Consider the following 24,779-nt stretch of genomic DNA (forward strand, 5'->3'; position numbering starts at 1 on the left):
CCGTCTGAGTTTGATCCAATGGTCATGTTGCGCCGAGACATGGACATGCCCATGCAGAGGGCGCCTAAACACCACCGAAGTCCCTCTGCTTCTCGAGGCACACGACGTTGGTGATGCAGGGTGCAACCGCCCGCAGAGCCCGCTCCCGGTCGACGGGAGCCAGCTCGTTAAAGACGGCGTCCAATGGCACGAATGGATTCCGGTGATGGAGCCCTGAAAGGATTCACCCAGCAACGACGACGGCAGCCCGCAACCCCTCCTTGTCCAGCTCAGCCCCCACCATCGCACGGAGACGGCTCAGCTCCTTGGAGATATAGGTGAAGAAGGAGACCAGGTCAGGAAGCCGCAGCTCGTTGAAGTCGACCGGGTGGTCGAACGGGTTTAGCCCGATGGCCGGCATCATCGCGCTGGCACGACGGTAGGCATCGCGCAGCCACAACACATGCGTGGCAACTTGGTTCACCAAGTGGCTGAGGCGATCCTGGACCTCGTCATGATCGGCCCGCTCGCGCTCCAGCCGGCTCCCCTGACAGCCTATCGTATCCCCCGCTTTCTGCAGCAACGCCGCCGATGCCTCGAGCATCTTTGTGGTGGACGCCTGCCGCTTTTGAAGCTCCATGAACTCCCACACATAACGAAGGAGCATGGCACTCCTCTCCTCCTTGAGATCACGGAGCTCCACGTCCTTGGCCCTGAGCTCCGCATCCTTGGCATGGAGCTCCTATGTCAGGAGCCTCACCTCGGACTCCGTGATCTGCTGCGCCACCATGGCACCAGGTAGAAGCAATGGGGAGAGGAAGCAAAGGGGGCGAAACGGCTGAAAGGCAATGCGATCTACGGGAAGGCAGAGGGAGCGGGGAATCTTTTGGTTTTCACCACGGTAAAACACCAGTCGACGACTTCTCACATCAGGGAGCAGTGGGTACAGGCGGAGTCATCGTGACTAATTGCTACCGCGCCTACTCCCGTCAATCAAAAAATTAAAAATCCTGCCGCGCCTGCTCCCGTCAATCAAAAAAATTAAAAATCCTGCCACACCCAAACACCAGAGCAACGCCGTGGTGGATATTTAAATTTACCTGCCGGCAAGTAGATAAAAAAGGGGTGAAAAAACAAATGTGGCAGCGGCCTAGCTAATCGGTCGAACTAGCCCAACTAGCTAGCCACCGTGCTTCACTGATGTACTCGGCGGGAAAGGTGGTCTTTCGTGATTTGATGACTCATTTACTTGCTTCGGCGCTACGACCGAGGAGGACCCAGAAAACACGCGGTAGGGCGTCCCACGTCAGGAAGAATATATGCGTGCACCACCCGGGAGGACCCCGAAACCGCGCGGTAGGGTGTGCCACGTCTCGGCACGGAGGAAAAATGTGCGTGTAAAAATATACTGTATCAGACGTAGTACCTATGGTTCGACCTTGGGACCCAGCCAGTCGGTTGAAAACACCCCACTAGCCACACAGCTTCATCATGCAAACGTGGCACGGAGGATAGATGTGGTTAGCTCCGTCTCGACCAACCACAACGTCTCTTATTCTAGGCGATTCTTCTATTTTCCAAGTATTTTAGTTGTAATAACACCATGGCAAGCTAGTGCCGCTCTTTGTGTGTGCCCGTGCAAAGGTTAGATGATGGAGAGAAGAGAGATTGAGATCACAGACCTGGGACCCACCAGTAAGTGAGATAGCGGTCATGCACGTGTTGACGAGGCACTCCCTCTACTCTACTCAACGCAAGTACTGTATAAAATCAAGTTATGGGACAAAGCCAACAACCGTTCGTTTTTTCAGGCTATCGACTTACGCTTTGTAGTCCAGGTTGCCAGTTCGAATCTCGTCTTTCAGATTTGTTAGTTTTAGGTCCAAATTTGATTAATGACAAGTGGGACCCCCGTGTGTTGTTCCGATATTTCAGTGTAGGATGGTTTTTTTGAACAAACACTTTGCGTGGTTAGACAAGTAACAACATGAGTTACATGTTTTTTTTGCAAGTTTACGAACAAAAGTTACAGCGGCATAGAATATCACATACACCCCACAGCTTAGATACTATGGTGATACGAGTTTTTACACTGTTGGAAGTGAGATCCAATGGCTTGGGAGTAGTCTTTGAAATTATGCGCAATTTCCAAACTCTCCAAAGGTTTTTTTGCAAATAAAACATTCAGGCCTCGTGTGTGCCGCTGCATCTTCGATCCAACGGCTCCCCGGTGCTCATATTAGGTGCTCCCCGTAGCTTAATTACCCGCTACAGTGATTGGAGTAGTTGTGGGCCGAATGCTACGAAAATATAATCTAAACCGACCGGAATAAATGCCTACACAAATTAATCCAAGGTTGGAGTGCCCCTCGTAATGTAAATAGCTCCGACTTTGCGAGGGATGGAGAGGTAGTAGCTTCAACACGTGGAAGATACGGTGTGAGAAAGCGAGGTCAATCGAGAGACATATAGATAGAGAGACAAAGTGAGTGTGGTCCGACATTCATTGAACAAATATATATGCTCTGGAGAGATATTGTCCGATTAAGCTTTTTGGCAAGGGTGAGGGCTATAAGATAGAGCTTGAGAGGTGATCCAGTCACAGACGTGTAGATATATTTTGTGTGTGGGAGGAAGCAAGGTCAACCGATCACATAGGGTCGCCGTGCGATCGAAAGAGTGAGACGGGTTGGAGAGAGTGACCTAGATAGACGATGTGCGTGAGAGAGTATACAATGTGAATAGGTCGAATTGGGCTCAAACATGGTGATATATCGTTTTTGTCCGAGAAAGAGCGAGGTCAATCGAGACATACGGAGAGAGAGAGAGAGAGAGAGATTGAGTGAGCGTGGCCCACCATGAGGTCGAAAGAGTGGTGGCGGCTTGGATGGACTGACCTAGATAGACAATCTGCGTGAGAGAGTATAGAGTGTGTCGACCGAGGCCCGAACAGGGAGATATATCATTTGTGTGTGAAAGAAAACAAGGTTAAACGAGACTCAGATAAAGAGAGCGAGATTGAGCGAGTGTGGCCCGCCGTGCGGAAGAAAGAGTGAGACAGTCTCAAGGGAGTGACCTAGATATACAACGTGCGTGCGTGCGCATGCACGAGAGGTTGGGGGGCTAGATAGGCAATGCATGTATTTAGCGCGAGAGGGTGAGAGGGAGAGGGGGTGGGAGAGAGCTCGGCATGGGGTGCAATGGCGGGTGTGTGAGGTAAATACATTTGGTAACAGAGTGGAAAAAGGGGTTGTGTAGTTGAGAGACTTAGAGATCGAAACATGGAGAGAAAGAATGAACGTGTGTTGGAAACCGATAGCTTGGGGGGGGGGGCTAAAAACAACATTTGAATGTACATAGTACGAGACTTAATATCGATGTTTCAATTCGGTGTACATTGTAAGATTTGAACCGAGGACCAGGCATACGGGTAATTATTTCGAATTCGTGCCATACTAAGTTTCGAAAAGTTTACATTGACTCAGTTTGTTGTGCTATTTTGTAGGTCATATGTTTGAATCCATCCAAAAGTTTTCTCACTACCATGGTGTTCATCATATACATATGAATTTGTATTAAAAAAGTAGCATGGATACAGTGAAATGCGAAATCCATGTTAGAATTGGAGATCGCTACGTGACACACACTCTAATCCAAATAACTAACTACGTGACACACACTCTAATTCAAATAACTAATTATGTGACACACACTCTAATCCACGTTAGTGTGGGTACCGATTCGATTTTTTTTCAAATAACTCCTCATTAATTAATTTATAGTACTCCCTCTGTTCACTTTTATAAGACCTTGAAGACATTTCAGACAATGTGCAAAATAGTTCATTTTAAGTTGTCTGAAACGACTTACAAAAGTGAACGGATGGAGTATCTCATTTCGAATGACTAATTATTGCAAGGAAAACACGGGCATGGTAATACATACAGATTCGTTTGCAAATGAAAGAAGATTCATTTACATTCTCAAATGTAGGCGCACCAGGCAAACCAGGGTCGTGTCGGGGTGGACGCTGCTTCGGTGCCTTAAAGGCAACTGCCTTTGGGTCACTGACATGTGGGCCAGCCACCTGTTGGGCCCATATGTCATAGACACAAAGGCAGGTGCCTTAAGGCTAAGGCACCGAAGCATAGTCCCGTCGGGGTGGTCGCGTGTGTCGGACGGACGCGTAGCACCCAGCCACCCAGGCCCCCCCCCCAAAAGGACGACGACAATATAAGTTCACGCTTCCACGTTCCGGATTGAAATATCTGGCGCCCAATTCCAGGCCCTGCAAAATCTCTCTTCTCCACCGTCCCCTTCCGCGCCAGATTTCTCAAATCCCTAATTCGCCGCCACCCTCGAATCGCCCCTCGTCTCGTCTCTTTCCCCACCGTTCCCCACCTCTGTGCCGGACGACGACGACGAAGACGACGGTCGCGCTTCACCACCGCACCGGAGCTACCTCATCTACGCCCTCGTCCACCGCACCGGGTGGTCCACCGACAACGTCGGCCGCCGCAACCGACGTGCCTCACAGACACCGAGTTCCACCGCATCAGGTGCGCTTCACCGACGCCGTCTCCCAGCTCACCGGGGCTACTTCACCGAGCACATCGTCGCACCTCCGCCCCCCCCGAGGCCGTTGGGGCTTCACCAACGGTCTCGTCCACCGCATCGTAGCGCTCCGCTGCCACTCAAGATCTGCATCCGTGCGCGGCCAGCCAACGCCAGCGCATCACCCTCAACGGCTCTGAAGTGACCCGCACTCTAGCTAGGCGAGCATGCCCAAACGCCGGCCCGAACTAGGTATCCACACATCACTCCCTTGTGCACTGTTCCGACGATGTTTGGATATCCTTTCACTGCTCTCTTAGCTTACACGCCTATGCAACTCTGACCTTAACTCTTATTTCTTCTGGAGATATCATCATCATCTGAAACAAGCAAATCCATATTTTAGCGATGCATGACGGCGCTATGGGATCTGGTACACATCCTGCACACCCGTATAACCTTGTAAGTATCTGTCCTCCGGTACAACATCAAGGTCGATTCCTCTTATTTGATCAACCATTCGCCGTGTCAAAAATGCAGAGGGGGATGCAAGGAGCACAAGGCCTGCACATCCAAGCAAGTGGTAACATGGACTTGTACATGGAACATCCCAAGCGCAAGCAGAGCTGCAGTGAGCCTGTACAACGAGCTAGCGTAAGTCCCTGCATTTCATTTAATTCATACTGGCATTCGTGTATGATTTGTGTGTAGTGGCTGATCCACGAATTCAAGTTACCAGGGGCGAACATTTAACTTAAAAAATACGAAGGCACTTGCACTCCGGAAATCAACATAACTTGAGAAATGTGAAGCTACATGCACTTTGAAAACCAGCTAATGATCCAAAGTAGTTCAGATTATAAACACTAAATGATGCGAGCACCAAAAAACACAAAATGCAACATGGTGTACAAGGACTACAAACATGGTCTGTACCTGCTTGAATTATTCGTTCTCTGGCTGAAAATATCGAAGTGTAATTGCACGTATAACCAGTGCGCAAACTGCATATCAATATATCTATCCTGCACAAGTATGCCAATAGTTTCAAACAACAAATTAGAAAAGTATTTATGCTATGTTGTCATGATACGGGGACTTTCTGGTAGATGGCCTCGACGTTTCCTCAAGCTATGAAAATGCACTATAATTTGCTTATCATCAATGCCTGCAAATCTCTGTCTCTCTCAACATAGTAGATCATCATTGGACACTAAATCCTTCAATGCACTTGCAAAATGCTTGCATTAGATCCCTCATTAGACACTATATGTTCATCACCATGAGCATGTAAAATGTTTGCATCAAATCCTTCATTAGCAGTCTATTCATTAGACACTTCAGGCTCAAGAACAACATGAGCTTGTATGTTTGCACTGGAAACTTGATTAGATACATTAGATTCAGTTAGTTCAGTATTGATTGGGGGAGTTATAAAATAAGTAGAAATTGGTTTCATTTTCTCATAGATTCCCTACATACAAGCAGTTTTACAACACCGTCAGGTTTAACTATTGGCCAGAAATTGAAGAGTTGAATTAGATATAATAAGGGATGTGATGTACCTGCTTGTTGCGCATGCTACTCTTGCAAGCTGCGATTGTCCGTTTGCGCAAGCTCGATGCCATGCCCATGTTGCCGCCGCTGCCTCCCACGCAGGCTACACCCAGGGTTGGATCTTCATCTTCTTGTCCTTCCGATCGCTGGAAGCCCGGCGACCACCCACCAACGAGGGCGCGAGGAAGTGCTGTGTCGGTCTGTCCAGCGTCGGCTAGGTTAGGAGCAAACCAGACTGGAGGCTGGAGCGAATGAATTGGGATTTTTCCTGGTGTCGATCGATATGGGAGGCGCTCGTTTGGGCCTTGAGCCTGCTATAGGGTGTTGGGGAACGTAGTAATTTCAAAAAATTTCCTACGCACACGCAAGATCATGGTGATGCATAGCAATGAGAGGGGAGAGTGTGATCAACATACCCTTGTAGACCGACAGCGGAAGCGTTAGCACAACGCGGTTGATGTAGTTGTACGTCTTCACGGCCCGACCGATCAAGCACCGAAACTACGACACCTCCGAGTTCTAGCACACGTTCAGCTCGATGACGATCCCCAGACTCCGATCCAGCAAAGTGTCGGGGAAGAGTTCCGTCAGCACGACGGCGTGGTGACGATCTTGATGTACTACCGTCGCAGGGCTTCACCTAAGCACCGCTACAATATTATCGAGGATTATGGTGGAAGGGGGCACCGCACACGGCTAAGAATATGATCACGTGGATCAACTTGTGTGTCTAGGGGTGCCCCCTGCCCCCGTATACAAAGGAGCAGGGGGAGGTGCGGCCGGCCAGGAGGAGGGCGCGCCAGGAGGAGTCCTACTCCCACCGGGAGTAGGATTCCCCCCCTTTCCTAGTTGGAATAGGATTCGGGAGGGGGAAAGAGGAGAGAGAGAAGGAAGGGGGGGGCGCCGCCCCCCTCTCCTTGTCCTATTCGGACTAGGGGGGGGGGAGGGGCGCGCGGCCCAGCCGTGGCCACCTCTCCTCTCTTCCACTAAAGCCCACTAAGGCCCATTTACCTCCCGGGGGGTTCCGGTAACCTCCCGGTACTCCGGTAAAATCCCGATTTCACCCGGAACACTTCCGATATCCAAATATAGGCTTCCAATATATCAATCTTTATGTCTCGACCATTTTGAGACTCCTCGTCCTGTCCGTGATCACATCCAGGACTCCGAACAGACTTCGGTACATCAAAATGCATAAACTCATAATATAACTGTCATCAAAACCTTAAGTGTGCGGACCCTACGGGTTCGAGAGCAATGTAGACATGACCGAGACACGTCTCCGGTCAATAACCCATAGCGGAACCTGGATGCTCATATTGGCTCCCACATATTCTACGAAGATCTTTATCGGTCAGACCGCATAACAACATACGTTGTTCCCTTTGTCATCGGTATGTTACTTGCCCGAGATTCGATCGTTGGTATCTCAATACCTAATTCAATCTCGTTACCGGCAAGTCTCTTTACTCGTTTCGTAATACATCATCTTGCAGCTAACTCATTAGTTGTAATGCTTGCAAGGCTTATGTGATGTGCATTACCGAGAGGGCCCAGAGATACCTCTCTGACAATCGGAGTGACAAATCCTAATCTCAAAATACGCCAACCCAACATGTACCTTTGGAGACACCCGTAGAGCTCCTTTATAATCACCCAGTTACGTTGTGATGTTTGGTAGCACACAAAGTGTTCCTCCGGCAAACAGGAGTTGCATAATCTCATAGTCATAGGAACATGTATAAGTCATGAAGAAAGCAATAGCAACATACTAAACGATCGGGTGTTAAGCTAATGGAATGGGTCATGTCAATCACATCATTCTCCTAATGATGTGATCCCATTAATCAAATGACAACACATGTCTATGGTTAGGAAACATAACCATCTTCAATTAACGAGCTAGTCAAGTAGAGGCATACTAGTGACGTTTGGTTTGTCTATGTATTCACACAAGTATTATGTTTCCGGATAATACAATTCTAGCATGAATAATAAACATTTATCATGATATAAGGAAATAAAATAATAACATTATTATTGCCTCTAGGGCATATTTCCTTCAGTCTCCCACTTGCACTAGAGTCAATAATCTAGATTACACAGTAATGATTCTAACACCCATGGAGCTTTGGTGCTGATCATGTTTTGCTCGTGGAAGAGGCTTAGTCAACGGGTCTGCTATATTCAGATCCGTATGTATCTTGCAAATCTCTATGTCTCCCACCTGGACTAGGTCCCAGATGGAATTGAAGCGTCTCTTGATGTGCTTGGTTCTCTTGTGAAATCTGGATTCCTTTGCCAAGGCAATTGCACCAGTATTGTCACAAAAGATTTTCATTGGACCCGATGCACTAGGTATGACACGTAGATCGGATATGAACTCCTTCATCCAGACTCCTTCGTTTGCTGCTTCCGAAGCAGCTATGTACTCCGCTTCACATGTAGATCCCGCCACAACGCTTTGTTTAGAACTGCACCAACTGACAGCTCCACCGTTTAATGTAAACACGTATCCAGTTTGCGATTTAGAATCGTTCGGATCAGTGTCAAAGCTTGCATCAACGTAACCATTTACGATGAGCTCTTTGTCACCTCCATATATGAGAAACATATCCTTAGTCCTTTTCAGGTATTTCAGGACGTTCTTGACCGCTGTCCAGTGATCCACTCCTAGATTACTTTGGTACCTCCCTACTAGACTTATAGCAAGACACACATCAGGTCTGGTACACAGCATTGCATACATGATAGAGCCTATGGCTGAAGCATAGGGAACATCTTTCATTTTCTCTCTATCTTCTGCATTGGTCGGGGATTGATTCTTACTCAATTTCACACCTTGTAACACAGGCAAGAATCCTTTCTTTGCTTGATCCATTTTGAACTTCTTCAAAACTTTGTCAAGGTATGTGCTTTGTGAAAGTCCAATTAAGCGTCTTGATCTATCTCTATAGATCTTAATGCCCAATATGTAAGCAGCTTCACCGAGGTCTTTCATTGAAAAACTCTTATTCAAGTATCCTTTTATGCTATCCAGAAATTCTATATCATTTCCGATTAGCAATATGTCATCTACATATAATATCAGAAATGCTATAGAGCTCCCACTCACTTTCTTGTAAATACAGGCTTCTCCAAAAGTCTGTACAAAACCAAATGCTTTGATCACATTATCAAAGCGTTTATTCCAACTCCGAGAGGCTTGCACCAGTCCATAAATGGATCGCTGGAGCTTGCACACTTTGTTAGCTCCCTTTGGATCGACAAAACCTTCCGGCTGCATCATATACAACTCTTCTTGCAGAAATCCATTCAGGAATGCAGTTTTGACATCCATTTGCCAAATTTCATAATCATAAAATGCGGCAATTGCTAACATGATTCAGACAGACTTAAGCATCGCTACGGGTGAGAAGGTCTCATCGTAGTCAATCTCTTGAACTTGCCGAAAACCTTTTGCGTCAAGTCGAGCTTTGTAGACAGTAATATTACCGTCAGCGTCAGTCTTCTTCTTGAAGATCCATTTATTCTCAATTGCTTGCCGATCATTGGGCAAGTCAACCAAAGTCCATACTTTGTTCTCATACATGGATCCCATCTCAGATTTCATGGCTTCAAGCCATTTTGTGGAATCTGGGCTCACCATCGCTTCTTCATAGTTCGTAGGTTCATCATGATCTAGTAGCATGACTTCCAGAACAGGATTACCATACCACTCTGGCGCGGATCTTACTCTGGTTGATCTACGAGGTTCAGTAGTATCTTGTTCTGAAGTTTCATGATCATTATCATTAGCTTCCTCACTAATTGGTGTAGGTGTCACAGAAACTGGTTTCTGTGATGTACTACTTTCCAATAAGGGAGCAGGTACAGTTACCTCGTCAAGTTCTACTTTCCTCCCACTCACTTCTTTCGAGAGAAACTCCTTCTCTAGAAAGTTTCCGAATTTAGCAACAAAAGTCTTGCCTTCGGATCTGTGATAGAAGGTGTATCCAATAGTTTCCTTTGGATACCCTATGAAGACACATTTCTCCGATTTGGGTTCGAGCTTATCAGGTTGAAGTTTTTTCACATAAGCATCGCAGCCCCAAACTTTCAGAAACGACAACTTTGGTTTCTTGCCAAACCACAGTTCATATGGCATCGTCTCAATGGATTTTGATGGTGCCCTATTTAACGTGAATGCGGCCGTCTCTAGAGCATATCCCCAAAATGATAGCGGTAAATCAGTAAGAGACATCATAGATCGCACCATATCTAGTAAAGTACGATTACGACGTTCGGACACACCATTACGCTGTGGTGTTCCGGGTGGCGTGAGTTGCGAAACTATTCCACATTGTTTTAAATGTACACCAAACTCGTAACTCAAATATTCTCCTCCACGATCAGATCATAGGAATTTTATTTTCTTGTTACGATGATTTTCAACTTCACTCTGAAATTCTTTGAACTTTTCAAATGTTTCAGACTTATGTTTCATTAAGTAGATATACCCATATCTGCTTAAGTCATCTGTAAAGGTGAGAAAATAACGATATCCGCCACGAGCCTCAACATTCATCGGACCACATACATCTGTATGTATGATTTCCAATAAATCTGTTGCTCTCTCCATAGTACCGGAGAACGGTGTTTTTGTCATCTTACCCATAAGGCACGGTTCGCAAGTACCAAGTGATTCATAATCAAGTGGTTCCAAAAGCCCATCAGTATGGAGTTTCTTCATGCGCTTTATACCGATATGACCCAAACGGCAGTGCCACAAATAAGTTGCACTATCATTATCAACTCTGCATCTTTTGGTTTCAACACTATGAATATGTGTGTCACTACTATCGAGATTTAATAAGAATAGACCACTCTTTAAGGGTGCATGACCATAAAAGATATTACTCATGTAAATAGAACAACCATTATTCTCTGATTTAAATGAATAACCGTCTCGCATCAAACAAGATCCAGATATAATGTTCATGCTTAACGCTGGCACCAAATAACAATTATTTAGGTCTAATACTAATCCCGAAGGTAGATGTAGAGGTAGCGTGCCGACTGCGATCACATCGACTTTGGAACCATTTCCCACGCGCATCGTCACCTCGTCCTTAGCCAATCTTCGCTTAATCCGTAGTCCCTGTTTCGAGTTGCAAATATTAGCAACAGAACCAGTATCAAATACCCAGGTGCTACTGCGAGCATTAGTAAGGTACACATCAATAACATGTATATCACATATACCTTTGTTCACCTTGCCATCCTTCTTATCCGCCAAATACTTGGGGCAGTTCCGCTTCCAGTGACCAGTCTGCTTGTAGTAGAAGCACTCAGTTTCAGGCTTAGGTCCAGGTTTGGGTTTCTTCTCTTGAGTAGCAACTTGCTTGCTGTTCTTTTTGAAGTTCCCCTTCTTCTTCCCTTTGCCTTTTTTCTTGAAACTAGTGGTCTTGTTGACCATCAACACTTGATGCTCCTTCTTGATTTCTACCTCCGCAGCTTTCAGCATTGCGAAGAGCTCGGGAATAGTCTTATTCATCCCTTGCATATTGTAGTTCATCATGAAGCTCTTGTAGCTTGGTGGCAGTGATTGGAGAATTCTGTCAATGACGCAATCATCTGGAAGATTAACTCCCAATTGAATCAAGTGATTATTATACCCAGACATTTTGAGTATATGCTCACTTACATAACTGTTCTCCTCCATCTTGCAGCTATAGAACTTATTGGAGACTTCATATCTCTCAATCCGGGCATTTGCTTGAAATATTAACTTCAACTCCTGGAACATCTCGTATGCTCCATGACATTCAAAACATCGTTGAAGTCCCGATTCTAAGCCGTAAAGCATGGCACACTGAACTATCGAGTAGTCATCAGCTTTGCTCTGCCAGACGTTCATAACATCTGGTGTTGCTCTAGCAGCAGGCCTGGCACCCAACAGTGCTTCCAACACGTAATTCTTCTATGCAGCAATGAGGATAATCCTCAAATTACGGACCTAGTCTGTGTAATTGCTACCATCATCTTTCAACTTTGCTTTCTCAAGGAACGCATTAAAATTCAACGGAACAACAACACGGGCCATCTATCTACAATCAAACATAAACAAGCAAGATACTATCAGGTACTAAGTTTCATGATAAATTTAGGTTCAATTAATCATATTACTTAAAGAACTCCCACTTAGATATACATCCCTCCAATCCTCTAAGTGATTACGTGATCCAAATCAACTAAACCATGTCCGATCATCACGTGAGATGGAGTAGTTTCATTGGTGAACATCACTATGTTGATCATATCTACTATATGATTCACGCTCGACCTTTCGGTCTCCGTGTTCCGAGGCCATATCTGTATATGCTTGGCTCGTCAAGTATAACCTGAGTATTCCGCGTGTGCAACTGTTTTGCACCCGTTGTATTTGAACGTAGAGCCTATCACACCCGATCATCACGTGGTGTCTCAGCACGAAGAACTTTCACAATGGTGCATACTCAGGGAGAACACTTCTTGATAATTAGTGAGAGATCATCTTATAATGCTACCATCAATCAAAGCAAGATAAGATGCATAAAAGATAAACATCACATGCAATCAATATAAGTGATATGATATGGCCATCATCATCTTGTGCTTGTGATCTCCATCTTCGAAGCACCATCGTGATCACCATCGTCACCGGCGCGACACCTTGATCTCCATCGTAGCATCGTTGTCGTCTCGCCAATCTTATGCTTCCACGACTATCGCTACCACTTAGTGATAATGTAAAGCATTATAGCGTGATTTCATTGCATACAATAAAGCGACAACCATATGGCTCCTGCCAGTTGCCGATAACTCGGTTACAAAACATGATCATCTCATACAATAAAATTTAGCATCATGTCTTGACCATATCACATCACAACATGCCCTGCAAAAACAAGTTAGACATCCTCTACTTTGTTGTTGCAAGTTTTACGTGGCTGCTACGGGCTTAAGCAAGAACCAATCTTACCTACGCATCAAAACCACAACGATAGTTTGTCAAGTTGGTGTTGTTTTAACCTTCGCAAGGACCGGGCGTAGCCACACTCGGTTCAACTAAAGTTGGAGAAACCGTCACCCGCTAACCACCTTTGTGCAAAGCACGTCGGGAGAACCGGTCTCGTGTAAGCGTACGCGTAATGTCGGTCCGGGCCGCTTCGTCCAACAATACCGCCGAACCAAAGTATGACATGCTGGTAAGCAGTATGACTTATATCGCCCACAACTCACTTGTGTTCTGCTTGTGCATATAACATCAACACATAAAACCTGGCTCGGATGCCACTGTTGGGGAACGTAGTAATTTCAAAATTTTTCCTACGCACACGCAAGATCATGGTGATGCATAGCAACGAGAGGGGAGAGTGTGATCTACGTACCCTTGTAGACCGACAGCAGAAGCGTTAGCACAACGCGGTTGATGTAGTTGTACGTCTTCACGGCCCGACCGATCAAGCACCGAAGCTATGGCACCTCCGAGTTCTAGCACACGTTCAGCTCGATGACGATCCCCGGACTCCGATCCAGCAAAGTGTCGGGGAAGAGTTCCGTCAGCACGACGGCGTGGTGACGATCTTGATGTACTACCGTCGCAGGGCTTCGCCTAAGCACCGCTACAATATTATCGAGGATTATGGTGGAAGGGGGCACCGCACACGGCTAAGAATATGATCACGTGGATCAACTTGTGTGTCTAGGGGTGCCCCCTGCCCCCGTATATAAAGGAGCGGGAGGAGGTGCGACTGGCCAGGAGGAGGGCGCGCCAGGAGGAGTCCTACTCCCACCGGGAGTAGGATTCCCCCCTTTCCTAGTTGGAATAGGATTCGGGAGGGGGAAAGAGGATAGAGAGAAGGAAGGGGGGGGGGCGCTGCCCCCCTCTCCTTGTCCTATTCGGACTAGGGGGGAGGGGCGCGCGGCCCAGCCGTGGCCACCTCTCCTCTCTTCCACTAAAGCCCACTAAGGCCCATATACCTCCCGGGGGGTTCCGGTAACCTCCCGGTACTCCGGTAAAATCCTGATTTCACCCGGAACACTTCCGATATCCAAATATAGGCTTCCAATATATCAATCTTTATGTCTCGACCATTTCGAGACTCCTCGTCATATCCGTGATCACATCCGGGACTCCGAACAAACTTCGGTACATCAAAATGCATAAACTCATAATATAACTGTCATCAAAACCTTAAGCGTGCGGACCCTACGGGTTCGAGAACAATGTAGACATGACCGAGACACGTCTCCGGTCAATAACCAATAGCGGAACCTGGATGCTCATATTGGCTCCCACATATTCTACGAAGATCTTTATCGGTTAGACCGCATAACAACATACGTTGTTCCCTTTGTCATCGGTATGTTACTTGCCGGAGATTCGATCGTTGGTATCTCAATACCTAATTCAATCTCGTTACCGGCAAGTCTCTTTACTCGTTTCATAATACATCATCTTGCAACTAACTCATTAGTTGTAATGCTTTCAAGGCTTATGTGATGTGCATTACCGAGAGGGCCCAGAGATACCTCTTCGACAATCGGAGTGACAAATCCTAATCTCGAAATATGCCAACCCAACATGTACCTTTGGAGACACCCGTAGAGCTCCTTTATAATCACCCAGTTACGTTGTGACGTTTGGTAGCACACAAAGTGTTCCTCCGGCAAACGAGAGTTGCATAATCTCATAGTCATAGGAACATGTATAAGTCATGAAGAAAGCAATAGCAACATACTAAACGATCGGGTGCTAAGCTAATGGAATGGGTCATGTCAATCACATCATTCTCCTAATGATGTGATCCCATTAATCAAATGACAACACATGTCTATGGTTAGGAAACATAACCATCTTCGATTAACGAGCTAGTCAAGTAGAGGCATACTAGTGACGTTTGGTTTGTCTATGTATTCACACAAGTATTATGTTTCCGGATAATACAATTCTAGCATGAATAATAAACATTTATCATGATATAAGGAAATAAAATAATAACATTATTATTGCCACTAGGGCATATTTCCTTCATAGGGCCTGCCTTGCACTTATGTTATTGGCCCATCCAAATTGAAACATTTTTCTTCATTTTTTACATTGCCTGCTCATGCGTTGGGACGAACAAAACTAGCGTGGGCCAACCTAGACGACTCAAACTAGGTGCGCACTTTCCAGCCACCTGAGGCGGCTGCCCATACCAGCCCCTATGGTGGCGTCGCCCCTTTTTGCGTGTATGATTGGATAGTGAAAAATATTCTGGTGGCGCTTTTGATTTACCCACAAAATGGTTGAATTGCTTGTTTCTATGAACTGAGTTCGCCAATAATGTGAAGGATGCCAGTCTTTTCATCCTATTGTAGATTGCTTAGATCTCGATATGCCAAAAGTAATCGCATGAAATATATAGTAAAAGCCAGTGTGATGTGTTTGGCTACAACTAGTCTGACTACACGTCCTCATATAACATATCAAGGACGCACCATCTTACCAGATTAACCATTCGACTTACCCATGCAGTGTGGGAAGATAGAAGTATTGGGACTGCGTATCCAAGCAATTGATGCCATGGACTCCTTCGTACAACCTTGTAAGCGAAAAAGAAGTTGCAGTGTGCCTGTACAAAGAACTAGCGTAAGTTCAGTTACCTGCTTCTCGGAATTTTAGTTAGCCACTTATTGCAAAATTGTTCAATTACATTGCTTGGCTTAATTTAGTTTGCTACTGATTACATAATGGCACAACCTGTTAATCATATTGTAGACTGCGCCTATCTATGTGTTTGATACTTACTGTTAAGAATTACCTGTTTGCCTTAACTTAAATATCTACTTGTTTGTTTAACTGCTTTGCTGCTGCAACAACGGGTTACAATGATGTTAATAACTACTTTTCAGCATCCAATTGAAACTCTTTAATTCCTTGTTTGTTTAACTGGTTTGTTGTTATAACTCCCAGTTGAGATGTTTTGCTAACTTCAACTTTTCTGAATCCAATCAGAACTTTAATGGCAAAACAGGTTAGCCCAAGATCAAAGAGTGAGGTCCCCATGGACGTTGCATCATCCCACAGCAGTGGCACCGGCCCAATCGTGCATTATGAATTGCCAACTGCTGATGCTCTAGAGGCTAAACTAGTGGTAGAAAGAGATTCTGCTTCTGCACTTAGAGATGAAGTTGACATGTTGAGGAAGCAAACAACACAATCACAAGCAGTACTCAAGACAACCATTAAATATTTGGTGGATTTCAAAACGAAGCAAGCTGAGACTGACCAGATTGTTAAGGTCCTGAAGGAAAAAAGGAAATTAAATTCCTACTTGGTAAATCATAGGTGAAATGTTCTTTCCATAGTTGAATAACCTTTGTGTTGTCTATTCATGTAATCAATCAAACCATTTGTTTTAGAGATCATGTAATAATTGTTTTTTTTGTTTTTTTGTTTGTAGTTTTATTTGAGCATAAGTCTGTATTAATTGATAAGACTTGGAGACATTTCATTTGGATTGCTGTGCCAGACCTACAAATATGCCAATCGGGCTGAATGTGCATTCAGCAATAGTAGTATAGATGGACCATAAGTGGCACGCATCAGAAAGGGCCAAGATGCTGGCTAAAAAAAGGATGCTGTTGTAGCCAAAAAAAAGTACAGCGGCCTGGCTTATGTATGTTAGTTGATATTATTGATCCATATACTCTATAAGTGTTTATATGTCTGTTAGTTCCGTACATTCTTGGTTGATTGACTCGGTATTTGAGTCTTGATACATCGCTTGCGTACATATCTAAATGGGAGTACACATTATGCTGCGTGTGACATTTGAGTTGGACATGAAGTGTTCCAAATATTCGAATTCACCTTAAACTGGATTCTAGTTTCTGAATTTGAGTATCAGCATTTGTAAACCATATTCATATATGACAGTGGAATACATCTTTGTCGTCCTTTTGAAGATATATAAAAACACATAGAATGATTTATAAAGATTCATATAGGAATACAAAATGGATTCGAATTTAGTTGCCAGGGTAAACGTGGATGCTTATTGTCCCAAAATTCGAAAGAAACAGCAAAATGTCCACTCCCACATCGGCTGCCCAAAGCCAAGTGTTTGGGAGATGGAAATTACTGTCTACCCATTACATGGACAATCCATCGGCCCGATTTCCACTGCTCTAAATAGGGGTAGGTTAGTAACTTCAATTAGACGTGACACGACCGCCTCTGAGCCCATTCCGACACGGTGGGCATCAAACATGGGCGGCAAAACTCATTTGATTCAAGCTCGTCTGAAAGACCTCTGTTTCTCCCTCCATTCCCCATTCATACACGGTGGGCGGCAAAACACCATCTCCTCGTCTGAAATAGATGTAGGCTAATATTTTAAATAGGGGCAGAGTGTAACTTCCATCAGACGTGACACAACCGCCCTACCTGTCAGCCCCGTTCATACACCGTGGGCCGCAAAACACCCTCTCCTCGCCCGAAATTGATGTAGGCTAATATTTTAAATAGGGGCAGATGTGTAACTTCCATCAGACGTGACACAACCGCCCTACCTGTCAGCCCCGTTCATACACCGTGGGCGCCAACTATGGGCGGCAAAACACCCTCTCCTCGCCCGAAATAGTTACCGGCAAATATTTGGGAGATGCGAGATTACCGTCCTATCCCCAACCGACAAGACGTCCAAATTTGAAACGGGGGATAAGTTCATAACTTTACCATATTTCAGACAGGCGCGTCCCAAAAACATGGTTCCCCATACCTCTCCCTCCATTTTCCCATTCATACACCGTCCGCGCTAGAACACCCCATTCCCACACCAGCCTCCGTCCGCCACCCCATCCATCGCTGCCGTCCTCCACCACATCAATCGCCACCGTCCTCCACCATGCCGGAGCGCCTACCAAGACCGCGTCGTCCACTGCTAGAGATGGACGTTTCTCATCCACGGCGACAGACCAATAGCCTTGCATCGCGTCCTCTCGCTTCATCGGCGCCGTCGTCCTCTTTGCTGGGGCCGCTCACACGACCTTCTCTTCCCCCGCAACGGGACTTATCCCCCAATGCACCCATCTACCGTCGCAGATCTGCTTCAACGCCACCGACAGCCATCGCACCCCCGATTCCTACACGGCGCCGCAAGAGAGGTGGTACTTCATATCTCCTCAACTTTTTGATCTCAACCAGAAAATAGATCTTAACTTGGTTACTCTACTTTCTTTTCAGCTCTTAGAATTTAGTTCTTAGTTCGAAGCAAACAATGGATGCTAAATATCATTTCTCCGGTTTGCAGCTTCAAATCTGCTATGGCACAACCATAATACGGTTTAATTGATCATGCTTAGGGTTTAATTGATATGTTGGTTCCGTGGTGGTTTCTTTAATAGAAATCAGAGGGTTTCTTTTGCTAAAAAATATATGCTTAGAGTTTCCCCCTTTTATGATCACTATACGATCAGAATACATGCTTCGTGTCATAATAACACTGCTCCACCCATCAAGCTAAACAAGCTTAGTTGTTCAAATATGAATCTGATATTATTAAAACAGAGTTGTTTAATTGGTCAGCTAAATGTTCCTAAATTAGTTTCAAAAATGCATGTTCGCCGCTCGGGTGTGTATCTCTGTGTGTGGTGTGGTCAGCACGGTTGGGGAGGTGAACTTTGCATATGCAGGGGTTTATAGGGAGACACTCTCCGAGTTGAAACCGCAATGCATTCCATAGATAATCTAACTACTTTTTATGTTTTCATGAATCTCAGATTCTGAACAGCATCATACTGATTATGAGCTTGCGCGCATGAAAAGAATAAAGCAGAACAATGCCATGACTGTCAAACTTGGCATTAAGGGACTGAAATCAAGTCCGGATGCAATGCAATGCAAACACTCTCCACCTACAGATTCATGCTCAGAATATGATCCTAACAGTGATTCTGAGCTAGAGGGAGACCTAAGTCAATGTAGCTCCCTAGTGGAGGAGTCAGAGGAAGATGCCCTATCTTATTCACCCATCAAGGTACTTGCTCTAACTTTCCAAGGTTACATTGCTCGCACATATCTTGCAACTGATGCTTTGCATTGCTTCTACTTTGTTGAATTGCCATTAGCTTAGTTTACACATCGTGTATGTGAATACACCCTGCCTATCCATTTTCAGTACATATTCCATCTGTCATCATACCATATTTATCCATTCAAATGCTATTCTTGTGTATCAGACGTTCAAAAGGAAGAGGGCGATTGCTGATCATGGAGGAGCACAAGCAAAGTATTTGGAAAAGGTAGTGGCACCTGATAAATCAAATAGCCCATTAGGTGTAGTTGCAATATCACCTGACCCACAAAATACCCCAACTCTAGCAGACTCTAGCCCTACTACACTGGTCATTTCTGATGCCCCAACTCAGCAGACCCCAACTGCAGCAAACAGTATGATTATGCCAGTTGACATAGCACCAGCTGTACGACGCAAAACCCCCATTCCAGCAAAGAGTACACCAAATCCAGTTTCCAGATCCCTTTTCGAACCAGAGAGAGCCCCAATTGCAGCAAATAGGATCCCTGTTCCATTTCTTCCCAGTTTATAAGACGAAGCTTATGTTGTTGTCAGGAACTTTGTGCGCATCTTTCCTTCATGGAAAGATTATACCGCAGACACAGAACAATTTCCAGTCTTCCTCCGCAACTTACGCGTAAGTAATGTACTAATGTTATTCATGGTCATTACTGCATATTTTCTGCTGACAGAAGACACAAGATTTCATTCTTTTAAATAGGCGAGGCGCAAACTGGATTGTGATGACGAGCAAGGGTTGGTTGCGCTTTTCAAGCACTCGTTGATGAAGTACCGTTCCTACCTGAGGCAAGTGCACTTCGATGGCAAGCCTCTGAACGAAATTTCTGTAAAGTCTCCGGTGCTACATTTATCTGACGATGACTGGAATAATCTTGTTACACATTGGTCTCGGCTGCAGCGTAAGGTACTGTCTATGATATCACATCACAACTTGAACTACATTTCTACATTTGCCTTAATGTCTCACTTGTACGAAAATTGTTAGCAGAAGAACATTCGTTCTCAAGGGACCACAAAATCTCGCAACTATAGTACACACTGCATTGCTCTTGTGAGTACCTCTTGCCCTGTATGACCATACTTACTTTCATAGCTGTTTGATTATGTAGCATCACTGCACATGTTAGCCTTGTAATCGTCCATTTGGTGGACATTATAAGATCCGTATGGGCTCTTACATAAATTTAGAATCAACCCAATGCTTTTGAAGAGGTTTAGCTCTACAGTCCTCTTGTAAGGACTGAACATGGTCTATCACTGTACTTACATTAACAGCTACTCCCTCCGTCCCATAATATAAGAACATTTTGTACAGTACACCAGTGTTCAAAACACTCTTGTATTATGGGAAGAGGGATTGGTTCATTTTGTAGCATTCTGCATCTTATCTCCCTCGCCCACCATTTACTAAAAAAGATCAGATCTATATTTAATCTTACCAACAAGTAGAATACACAGACAATGCCAGTGCAGAAGTGTAGTCCATTGCTCTTGTCAGTACATTTTGTCCTGTAACGCTTGTACTTCCAGGGATTGGTAGTTGATTATGTAGCATCAATCTGCATCTTATCTTCATTATCCTCTATCCCTTCCAGTATTATCATATCTATAATTACTCTCTACAAAATGTAGAGTACAGGCAATGCTCATGAAGAAGATTCTGTGCTGAAATTCTTGAGTTATCCTTCCCTTGCCATGGAGAAGGGCATTATAAAGCCGGTGTTAACTGTTAATGTAAGTCAGTCCTTCTAAAGCCTTTATCCTTAACTGCTGTTTAATTTGCTCATACTCCCTATCGTTTACTGCTGTTTAGTTTGCTGTTTCTACCAAAATGCATGTTCGTAAGAACCGTAAGTTCTAAGTTTTACTTGTAAAACCAAATTCCTTATTCATACCATGCACATTACTTAATACTCCCTATATGTATGCTTGTTTGTGTGGATCTATAATCCAGTGTGTGGTGAAGCAGCCCACGTTTGCACCTTGTCATCTCCTGTTTTATCTTACTGATGTGGCTGATGATATGAACAACATGCCATGCACATTATCCAAAATAGATACAATGATTTTCTTTGCCCTTCATCTATGCTTGTTATGTTGACATGGTAATCCAGTAGTGTGGTGAAGCTCCCCGCATTATGAACAATGCCAAATTATGCTATTGATATTTTGAACATACTCTTTATTTTCTAATTTGAAATTGGATAGAATTGACAGAACAGTTATCATCTTTGTTTATACACGTGCAAAACCTGTCATCTCTCTGCTTTGTTTCAGGGTGATATGCCTGATGGCATGCACAAGTCTGCTGAAGGCTGTGAGACAAACCCAACATGTATTGCAGCAAAGAAGGCAAAACATCTTGAAGATAGCGAGACAACCCCAAAGTCTTGTCTTGATGCAGTGTTCAAGTTACTTGAGACTAACAGTCAGACAAGCTCACAAAATTCGTTGTCTGAATCAGTTCGACTTCTTCAGTCCCAAGTTCTAGCAGAAAGGCATTCTGCAACTCAACTTCGACTTGAAGTCCTATCTCTAAGAAAGATTATGGAGAACACCAATGAGAACCTCATCGCTAAACAGCTACACCTGGAAGCTATGACCGACATGCTAGGCCGGTCTCACAGCCTTGCTCAGCAGCTTGCGCAACAGTTCCCCCGCAAGGCTAACCTTTCTTGAACTGTCTTGGAAGTGGTCTCGGTTCAGTATTATTTTGTTACGCAGCAATGGTGCCTAGTTTTTGTAATCTGCTTCTTTGTTGCGCTTTATGATCACTGGTGGCGAACTTTGATGCCCAGTGGATGTAATATACCTTAAATCCTTTATTGTGTAGTGTAGGTTTATTCTTAGTTACTATGCCGTAATTTCTTTATTGTATAGAGTAGGTTTGTTCTCAATTCCTACTAGTTACGTAGCAGCCCGAAATGAACCCCGGCCCATGATTGTGCGAATCAAATCACAGGCTTTTAACAGGCCAAAATTGTCTGGGTCCTTGTTTGGCCCAATCAGATATCGACTGCGAGCAGGCCGGATGCAAATCGGGCTGTAGTTAGGCCCAACTATATGACGGGCTTTTAACAGTCCGAAATTAATATAGGGCCGAAATGTTAAACGGGCCCTTAACAGGCCAAAACTAATATCAGGCCGAATTACTAAGTGGGCCTTTAGCAAGTGGGCCCAAAAGCATAGTGTCCAGTTGACGGGCCGAATCTGATATGGGTCATAATTGAGCCCAAAGCCTCTTAAAGGGCCGGACCTGATCTGGGCCGTAATTTGGCCCAGAACGTGGTAGGCTTTTACCATGCCGGATCTCATATGGGCCACTATTAGGCCCGGAGCGTGGCAGGCCATTAATGGACCAGATCAAATATGGGCCGACATTAGGCCCAAAACATGGCAGCCAGTTAATGGGTCGGCCTACTAGGGTCCTCAAAATCTTGTGGGCCTACAGTTGGGCCGGCCCATTAATGTTGGCAAAATCTCGTGGGCCTTTAGCTAGGCCGGCCCATTATGACCCGCAAGAATCTTGTGGGCATTTACCTGGGCCGGCCCATTATGGCACACAAAAATCTTGTGGGCCTTTACCTGGGCCAGCCCATTATGGCCCGCAAAATCTTGTGGGCCTTTAGCTGGGCCATACCATTATGGTCCGCAAAATCTTGTGGGACTTTAGCTGGGCCTGCCCATTATGGTCCGCAAAATCTTGTGGGCCTTTAGTTGGGCCGGCCCATTTAAACTTGTTGGGCCGTGCCATGTGTCGACATATCATAGGCGCCTTCTGTCCAGTGAGTGGATGACATCTGTCCCGACGATGAGCCGACACGTGTTTCCTCTAGCCAATGCTGATTTTACACGTGGAAAATCCCCATTGGCCGGGGCTGTTAACGGGTTATCGGATCCAAAACCCGACCTGATAGCTTAACGGCGTTCCGTTACGGTGGATGCCACGTGTCGGTCACCCTTGACGAAAGCACTTCTGTGACGCGCGATTTATCATCATGGAAGTGGACACTTCCGTGATGATAATTTTGGTAATGTCATGGAACACTTCTACGACACCACAGGTATGACTATCTTGATTTTGTCATAAATTTGTCATGGATGTACATGCATGACAAAAAAGTGACCTACAGTGACAAACACGTATCATCACGGAAGTGTATTTTTTTGTAGTGATGGCTGGTCACCGGGATGCCTAGTCCCATGCTTTATGCAAATCAAATCAAAATAACTACAAACAAAACTCCCCCTGGGACTGTTGTTAGTTGGAGGCACTCGTTGTTTCGAGCAAGCCATGGATTCATGCTTGTTGGTGGAGGAGTATAAACTTTACCATTCTGTTTGGGAACCGCCTATAATGTGTGTAGCATGGAAGATATCGCCATCTCTTGGTTGTTATGTTGACAATGAAAGTATACCGCTCAAAATATTATTCACCTCCATTTCATGAATATATGAGAGTTCTTGATCCTATCTTGCAAGTCTATAGTCACCTACTATGTGTTATGACCCGACAACCCCGAAGTGACAATAATCGGGACCACTCCAGGTGATGACCGTAGTTTGAGGAGTTCATGTATTTACTGTGTGTTAATGCTTTGGTCTGGTACTCTATTAAAAGGAGGCCTTAATATCCCTTAGTTTCCGCTAGGACCCCGCTGGCACGGGAGGGTAGGACAAAAGATGTCATGCAAGTTCTTTTCCATAAGCAGGTATGATTATATTCGGAATACATGCCTATATTACATTGATGAATTGGAGCTAGTCCTGTGTCACCCTAGGTTATGACTGTTACATGATGAACCACATTCGGCATAATTCTCTATCACCGATCCATTGCCTACGAGCTTTCCCTATATTGTTCTTCGCTTATTTATTTTCCGTTGCTATTGTTATCATCACTACAAAACACCAAAAATATTACTTTTGCTACCGTTACTTCTGCTATCGTTACCACTACTATCATATTACTTTGCTACTAAACACTTCATTGCAGATACTAAGTTTCCAGGTGTGGTTGAATTGACAACTCAGCTGCTAATACTTGAGAATATTCTTTGGCTCCCCTTGTGTCGAATCAATAAATTTGGGTTGAATACTCTACCCTCGAAAACTGTTGCGATCCCCTATAATTGTGGGTTATCACAAAACATGATCATCTCATACAACAATTTATATTTCATCACATCTTGACCATATCACATCACAACATGCCCTGCAAAAACAAGTTAGACGTCCTCTACTTTGTTGTTGCAAGTTTTACGTGGCTGCTACGGGCTGAGCAAGAACCGTTCTTACCTATGCATCAAACACCACAACGATAGTTCGTCAAGTTAGTGCTGTTTTAACCTTCTCAAGGACTGGGCGTAGCCACACTCGGTTCAACTAAAGTTGGAGAAACTGACACCCGCCAGCCACCTGTGTGCAAAGCACGTCGGTAGAACTAGTCTCGTGTAAGCGTACGCGTAATGTCGGTCCGGGCCGCTTCATCCAACAATACCGCCGAACCAAAGTGTGACATGCTGGTAAGCAGTATGACTTGTATCGCCCACAACTCACTTGTGTTCTACTCATGCATAT

The sequence above is a fragment of the Triticum urartu genome, chromosome 3 (genome assembly GCF_003073215.2).
Source record: "Triticum urartu cultivar G1812 chromosome 3, Tu2.1, whole genome shotgun sequence".
Taxonomy (NCBI): Eukaryota; Viridiplantae; Streptophyta; class Magnoliopsida; order Poales; family Poaceae; genus Triticum; species Triticum urartu.